We start from the raw sequence: 9,660 nt of genomic DNA on the forward strand, positions 1-9,660 counted from the left end.
ACTGACAGACTGACTCACTGACTGACTAATACTGACTGACTGACTCACTGACTGACCGAGACTGACTCACTAACTGCCTGACTGACTGAGACTGGACTGACTGACTGACTGACTGACTGACTAACTGACTGACTGAGACTGACTGACTGACTGCTTGACTCTCTGACTGGCTATTTCACTGACTGACTGAATGACTAAATGACTGACTGACACTGACTGACTGACTGCTTGACTACCTGACTGACTGCTTGACTGACTAACTGACTGGACAGGACTGACCGACTGACTGACTGACAGACTGACTGAATAAGGATGACTGACAGACTGACTGAATAAGGCTGACTGACTGACTGACTGACAGACTGACTGAATAAGGCTGACCGACTGACTGACTGCCTGACTGACTGAATGACTGACTGACTGACTGACCGAGACTGACTGACTGACTGACTGAGACTGGACTGGACTGACTGACTGACTGACTGACTGAGACTGACTGACTGAATGACTGACTGACTGAGACTAAATGACTGACTGCTTGACTGACTGGCTGAAGGACTAACTGACTGACTGAGTGACTGACTGACTGGACTGACTGACTGAGACTGAATGACTGAGTGCTTGACTGATTGACTGTCAGACTGACTGACTGACTTCGCAAAAGGGAAAAATAAAAAAAAAAGAATTATAAAATTAGAAAAAAATATTTGCATTTAAGATTTCCTTTCCGGCCGGGACTCGAACCCAGTACCACGCGCTAGGAACCCAACGGTCTAGCCATTAGGCTATCGGAGCTCTGTCGATGGAAGTCTTAAATATAATAAAAACAAAAAATGCACCTTGGTAATTATTGATTCAAACACTTTGAAATTTACAGGTCGAATAATTAAACTGACTCAGAATTTTTCTCCCTACATAAATAATCAATATTCGCAAAAGAGAAAAATTAAAAAAAAAGAAGAAGAAATTTCAAATTAGAAACTAAAAGTATACATTGAAGATTTTCGTTCAGGCTGGGACTCGAACCCAGGGCCACTCGCTTGGAAGCCTAATACTCTAGCCATTAGTCTATGGGAGCTCTGTCGGTGGGAGTTTTAAATATAATAAAAACAAAAAATGCACCTTGGTAATTGTTTATTTAAACACTTTGAAATCTTTGTGTCGAAAAATTAAACTGACTCAGAATTTTCTTCCCTACATAAATAATCAATAATTGCAAAGGAAAGAAATTGAAAAAAAAAAGAATTTTCAAATTAGAAAAGAAATATATACATTGAAGATATTCGCTCCGGCTGGGACTCGAACCCAGGCCACTCGCTTGGAAGACCAGCGGTCTAGCCATTAGGCTATCGGAGTTCTGTCGAGCGGAGTCTTACTGCCTGACTGATACTGCCTGACTGACAGACTGACTCACTGACTGACTGATACTGACTGACTGACTCACTGACTGACCGAGACTGACTGACTAACTGCCTGACTGACTGAGACTGGACTGACTGACTGACTGACTGACTGACTGACTAACTGACTGACTGAGACTGACTGACTGACTGCTTGACTCTCTGACTGGCTATTTCACTGACTGACTGAATGACTAAATGACTGACTGACACTGACTGACTGACTGCTTGACTACCTGACTGACTGCTTGACTGACTAACTGACTGGACAGGACTGACCGACTGACTGACTGACAGACTGACTGAATAAGGATGACTGACAGACTGACTGAATAAGGCTGACTGACTGACGGACTGACAGACTGACTGAATAAGGCTGACCGACTGCCTGACTGCCTGACTGACTGACTGACTGAATGACTGACTGACTGACTGACCGAGACTGACTGACTGACTGACTGAGACTGGACTGGACTGACTGACTGACTGACTGACTGAGACTGACTGACTGCTTTAGTGACTAACTGACTGCACAGGACTGACCGACTGACTGACTGACTGACTGCCTGACTGACTGACTGACTGAATGACTGACTGACTGAGACTAAATGACTGACTGCTTGACTGACTGGCTGAAGGACTAACTGACTGACTGAGTGACTGACTGACTGGACTGACTGACTGAGACTGAATGACTGAGTGCTTGACTGATTGACTGTCATACTGACTGACTGACTTCGCAAAAGGGAAAAATAAAAAAAAAAGAATTATAAAATTAGAAAAAAATATTTGCATTTAAGATATCCTTTCCGGCCGGGACTCGAACCCAGTACCACGGGCTAGGAACCCAACGGTCTAGCCATTAGGCTATCGGAGCTCTGTCGATGGAAGTCTTAAATATAATAAAAACAAAAAATGCACCTTGGTAATTATTGATTCAAACACTTTGAAATTTACAGGTCGAATAATTAAACTGACTCAGAATTTTTCTCCCTACATAAATAATCAATATTCGCAAAAGAGAAAAATTAAAAAAAAAAGAAGAAGAAATTTCAAATTAGAAACTAAAAGTATACATTGAAGATTTTCGTTCAGGCTGGGACTCGAACCCAGGGCCACTCGCTTGGAAGCCTAACACTCTAGCCATTAGTCTATGGGAGCTCTGTCGATGGGAGTTTTAAATATAATAAAAACAAAAAATGCACCTTGGTAATTGTTTATTTAAACACTTTGAAATCTTCGTGTCGAAAAATAAAACTGACTCAGAATTTTCTTCCCTACATAAATAATCAATAATTGCAAAGAAAAGAAATTGAAAAAAAAAAGAATTTTCAAATTAGAAAAGAAATATATACATTGAAGATATTCGCTCCGGCTGTAACTCGAACCCAGGCCACTCGCTTGGAAGACCAGCGGTCTAGCCATTAGGCTATCGGAGTTCTGTCGAGCGGAGTCTTACTGCCTGACTAATACTGCCTGACTGACAGACTGACTCACTGACTGACTGATACTGACTGACTGACTCACTGACTGACCGAGACTGACTGACTAACTGCCTGACTGACTGAGACTGGACTGACTGACTGACTGACTGACTGACTGACTAACTGACTGACTGAGACTGACTGCTTGACTCTCTGACTGGCTATTTCACTGACTGACTGAATGACTAAATGACTGACTGACACTGACTGACTGACTGCTTGACTACCTGACTGACTGCTTGACTCACTAACTGACTGGACAGGACTGACCGACTGACTGACTGACAGACTGACTGAATAAGGATGACTGACAGACTGACTGAATAAGGCTGACTGACTGACTGACTGACAGACTGACTGAATAAGGCTGACCGACTGACTGACTGCCTGACTGACTGACTGACTGAATGACTGACTGACTGACTGACCGAGACTGACTGACTGACTGACTGAGACTGGACTGGACTGACTGACTGACTGACTGACTGAGACTGACTGACTGCTTTAGTGACTAACTGACTGCACAGGACTGACCGACTGACTGACTGACTGACTGCCTGACTGACTGACTGACTGAATGACTGACTGACTGAGACTAAATGACTGACTGCTTGACTGACTGGCTGAAGGACTAACTGACTGACTGAGTGACTGACTGACTGGACTGACTGACTGAGACTGAATGACTGAGTGCTTGACTGATTGACTGTCATACTGACTGACTGACTTCGCAAAAGGGAAAAATAAAAAAAAAAGAATTATAAAATTAGAAAAAAATATTTGCATTTAAGATTTCCTTTCCGGCCGGGACTCGAACCCAGTACCACGGGCTAGGAACCCAACGGTCTAGCCATTAGGCTATCGGAGCTCTGTCGATGGAAGTCTTAAATATAATAAAAACAAAAAATGCACCTTGGTAATTATTGATTCAAACACTTTGAAATTTACAGGTCGAATAATTAAACTGACTCAGAATTTTTCTCCCTACATAAATAATCAATATTCGCAAAAGAGAAAAATTAAAAAAAAAGAAGAAGAAATTTCAAATTAGAAACTAAAAGTATACATTGAAGATTTTCGTTCAGGCTGGGACTCGAACCCAGGGCCACTCGCTTGGAAGCCTAACACTCTAGCCATTAGTCTATGGGAGCTCTGTCGGTGGGAGTTTTAAATATAATAAAAACAAAAAATGCACCTTGGTAATTGTTTATTTAAACACTTTGAAATCTTCGTGTCGAAAAATTAAACTGACTCAGAATTTTCTTCCCTACATAAATAATCAATAATTGCAAAGGAAAGAAATTGAAAAAAAAAAGAATTTTCAAATTAGAAAAGAAATATATACATTGAAGATATTCGCTCCGGCTGGGACTCGAACCCAGGCCACTCGCTTGGAAGACCAGCGGTCTAGCCATTAGGCTATCGGAGTTCTGTCGAGCGGAGTCTTACTGCCTGACTGATACTGCCTGACTGACAGACTGACTCACTGACTGACTGATACTGACTGACTGACTCACTGACTGACCGAGACTGACTGACTAACTGCCTGACTGACTGAGACTGGACTGACTGACTGACTGACTGACTGACTGACTAACTGACTGACTGAGACTGACAGCTTGACTCTCTGACTGGCTATTTCACTGACTGACTGAATGACTAAATGACTGACTGACACTGACTGACTGACTGCTTGACTACCTGACTGACTGCTTGACTGACTAACTGACTGGACAGGACTGACCGACTGACTGACTGACAGACTGACTGAATAAGGATGACTGACAGACTGACTGAATAAGGCTGACTGACTGACTGACTGACAGACTGACTGAATAAGGCTCACCGACTGACTGACTGCCTGACTGACTGACTGACTGAATGACTGACTGACTGACTGACCGAGACTGACTGACTGACTGACTGAGACTGGACTGGACTGACTGACTGACTGACTGACTGAGACTGACTGACTGCTTTAGTGACTAACTGACTGCACAGGACTGACCGACTGACTGACTGACTGACTGCCTGACTGACTGACTGACTGAATGACTGACTGACTGAGACTAAATGACTGACTGCTTGACTGACTGGCTGAAGGACTAACTGACTGACTGAGTGACTGACTGACTGGACTGACTGACTGAGACTGAATGACTGAGTGCTTGACTGATTGACTGTCAGACTGATTGACTGACTTCGCAAAAGGGAAAAATAAAAAAAAAAGAATTATAAAATTAGAAAAAAATATTTGCATTTAAGATTTCCTTTCCGGCCGGGACTCGAACCCAGTACCACGGGCTAGGAACCCAACGGTCTAGCCATTAGGCTATCGGAGCTCTGTCGATGGAAGTCTTAAATATAATAAAAACAAAAAATGCACCTTGGTAATTATTGATTCAAACACTTTGAAATTTACAGGTCGAATAATTAAACTGACTCAGAATTTTTCTCCCTACATAAATAATCAATATTCGCAAAAGAGAAAAAATAAAAAAAAAGAAGAAGAAATTTCAAATTAGAAACTAAAAGTATACATTGAAGATTTTCGTTCAGGCTGGGACTCGAACCCATTGCCACTCGCTTGGAAGCCTAACACTCTAGCCATTAGTCTATGGGAGCTCTGTCGGTGGGAGTTTTAAATATAATAAAAACAAAAAATGCACCTTGGTAATTGTTTATTTAAACACTTTGAAATCTTCGTGTCGAAAAATTAAACTGACTCAGAATTTTCTTCCCTACATAAATAATCAATAATTGCAAAGGAAAGAAATTGAAAAAAAAAAGAATTTTCAAATTAGAAAAGAAATATATACATTGAAGATATTCGCTCCGGCTGGGACTCGAACCCAGGCCACTCGCTTGGAAGACCAGCGGTCTAGCCATTAGGCTATCGGAGTTCTGTAGAGCGGAGTCTTACTGCCTGACTGATACTGCCTGACTGACAGACTGACTCACTGACTGACTGATACTGACTGACTGACTCACTGACTGACCGAGACTGACTGACTAACTGCCTGACTGACTGAGACTGGACTGACTGACTGACTGACTGACTAACTGACTGACTGAGACTGACAGCTTGACTCTCTGACTGGCTATTTCACTGACTGACTGACTGCTTGACTACCTGACTGACTGCTTGACTGACTAACTGACTGGACAGGACTGACCGACTGACTGACTGACAGACTGACTGAATAAGGATGACTGACAGACTGACTGAATAAGGCTGACTGACTGACTGACTGACAGACTGACTGAATAAGGCTCACCGACTGACTGACTGCCTGACTGACTGACTGACTGAATGACTGACGACTGACTGACTGACTGAATGACTGACTGACTGACTGACCGAGACTGACTGACTGACTGACTGAGACTGGACTGGACTGACTGACTGACTGACTGAGACTGACTGACTGCTTTAGTGACTAACTGACTGCACAGGACTGACCGACTGACTGACTGACTGACTGCCTGACTGACTGACTGACTGAATGACTGACTGACTGAGACTAAATGACTGACTGCTTGACTGACTGGCTGAAGGACTAACTGACTGACTGAGTGATTGACTGACTGGACTGACTGACTGAGACTGAATGACTGAGTGCTTGACTGATTGACTGTCAGACTGAGTGACTGACTTCGCAAAAGGGAAAAATAAAAAAAAAAGAATTATAAAATTAGAAAAAAATATTTGCATTTAAGATTTCCTTTCCGGCTGGGATTTGAACCCAGGGCGACACTCATGGAAGCCCAACGCTCGCGCCAATATACTATCGGATCTCTGTTGATCGGTGTCTTAATTATAATAAAAACAAAAAATGCACCTTTGTAATTATTGATCTAAAATCTTTGAAATCTAAAGGTCGAATGATTAAACTGACTCAGAATTTTCTTCCGTACATAAATAATCCATATTTGCAAAAGAAAGAAATTGAAAAAAAAAAGAATCTTCAAATTAGAAGAGAAATATATACATGGAAGATTTTCGTTCCGGCCGGGACTCGAACCCAGTACCACGCGCTTGGAACCCAACGGTCTAGCCATTAGGCTATCGGAGCTCTGTCGATGGAAGTCTTAAATATAATAAAAACAAAAAATGCACCTTGGTAATTATTGATTCAAACACTTTGAAATTTACAGGTCGAATAATTAAACTGACTCAGAATTTTTCTCCCTACATAAATAATCAATATTCGCAAAAGAGAAAAATTAAAAAAAAAAGAAGAAGAAATTTCAAATTAGAAACTAAAAGTATACATTGAAGATTTTCGTTCAGGCTGGGACTCGAACCCAGGGCCACTCGCTTGTAAGCCTAACACTCTAGCCATTAGTCTATGGGAGCTCTGTCGGTGGGAGTTTTAAATATAATAAAAACAAAAAATGCACCTTGGTAATTGTTTATTTAAACACTTTGAAATCTTCGTGTCGAAAAATTAAACTGACTCAGAATTTTCTTCCCTACATAAATAATCAATAATTGCAAAGGAAAGAAATTGAAAAAAAAAAGAATTTTCAAATTAGAAAAGAAATATATACATTGAAGATATTCGCTCCGGCTGGGACTCGAACCCAGGACACTCGCTTGGAAGACCAGCGGTCTAGCCATTAGGCTATCGGAGTTCTGTCGAGCGGAGTCTTACTGCCTGACTGATACTGCCTGACTGACAGACTGACTCACTGACTGACTGATACTGACTGACTGACTCACTGACTGACCGAGACTGACTGACTAACTGCCTGACTGACTGAGACTGGACTGACTGACTGACTGACTGACTGACTGACTAACTGACTGACTGAGACTGACTGACTGACTGCTTGACTCTCTGACTGGCTATTTCACTGACTGACTGAATGACTAAATGACTGACTGACACTGACTGACTGACTGCTTGACTACCTGACTGACTGCTTGACTGACTAACTGACTGGACAGGACTGACCGACTGACTGACTGACAGACTGACTGAATAAGGATGACTGACAGACTGACTGAATAAGGCTGACTGACTGACTGACTGACAGACTGACTGAATAAGGCTGACCGACTGCCTGACTGCCTGACTGACTGACTGACTGAATGACTGACTGACTGACTGACCGAGACTGACTGACTGACTGACTGAGACTGGACTGGACTGACTGACTGACTGACTGAGACTGACTGACTGCTTTAGTGACTAACTGACTGCACAGGACTGACCGACTGACTGACTGACTGACTGCCTGACTGACTGACTGACTGAATGACTGACTGACTGAGACTAAATGACTGACTGCTTGACTGACTGGCTGAAGGACTAACTGACTGACTGAGTGACTGACTGACTGGACTGACTGACTGAGACTGAATGACTGAGTGCTTGACTGATTGACTGTCATACTGACTGACTGACTTCGCAAAAGGGAAAAATAAAAAAAAAAGAATTATAAAATTAGAAAAAAATATTTGCATTTAAGATTTCCTTTCCGGCCGGGACTCGAACCCAGTACCACGGGCTAGGAACCCAACGGTCTAGCCATTAGGCTATCGGAGCTCTGTCGATGGAAGTCTTAAATATAATAAAAACAAAAAATGCACCTTGGTAATTATTGATTCAAACACTTTGAAATTTACAGGTCGAATAATTAAACTGACTCAGAATTTTTCTCCCTACATAAATAATCAATATTCGCAAAAGAGAAAAATTAAAAAAAAAAGAAGAAGAAATTTCAAATTAGAAACTAAAAGTATACATTGAAGATTTTCGTTCAGGCTGGGACTCGAACCCAGGGCCACTCGCTTGGAAGCCTAACACTCTAGCCATTAGTCTATGGGAGCTCTGTCGATGGGAGTTTTAAATATAATAAAAACAAAAAATGCACCTTGGTAATTGTTTATTTAAACACTTTGAAATCTTCGTGTCGAAAAATTAAACTGACTCAGAATTTTCTTCCCTACATAAATAATCAATAATTGCAAAGGAAAGAAATTGAAAAAAAAAAGAATTTTCAAATTAGAAAAGAAATATATACATTGAAGATATTCGCTCCGGCTGTAACTCGAACCCAGGCCACTCGCTTGGAAGACCAGCGGTCTAGCCATTAGGCTATCGGAGTTCTGTCGAGCGGAGTCTTACTGCCTGACTAATACTGCCTGACTGACAGACTGACTCACTGACTGACTGATACTGACTGACTGACTCACTGACTGACCGAGACTGACTGACTAACTGCCTGACTGACTGAGACTGGACTGACTGACTGACTGACTGACTGACTGACTAACTGACTGACTGAGACTGACTGCTTGACTCTCTGACTGGCTATTTCACTGACTGACTGAATGACTAAATGACTGACTGACACTGACTGACTGACTGCTTGACTACCTGACTGACTGCTTGACTGACTAACTGACTGGACAGGACTGACCGACTGACTGACTGACAGACTGACTGAATAAGGATGACTGACAGACTGACTGAATAAGGCTGACTGACTGACTGACTGACAGACTGACTGAATAAGGCTGACCGACTGACTGACTGCCTGACTGACTGACTGACTGAATGACTGACTGACTGACTGACCGAGACTGACTGACTGACTGACTGAGACTGGACTGGACTGACTGACTGACTGACTGACTGAGACTGACTGACTGCTTTAGTGACTAACTGACTGCACAGGACTGACCGACTGACTGACTGACTGACTGCCTGACTGACTGACTGACTGAATGACTGACTGACTGAGACTAAATGACTGACTGCTTG

The sequence above is a fragment of the Uloborus diversus genome, unplaced genomic scaffold (assembly GCF_026930045.1).
Source record: "Uloborus diversus isolate 005 unplaced genomic scaffold, Udiv.v.3.1 scaffold_31, whole genome shotgun sequence".
NCBI classification, from domain to species: domain Eukaryota; kingdom Metazoa; phylum Arthropoda; class Arachnida; order Araneae; family Uloboridae; genus Uloborus; species Uloborus diversus.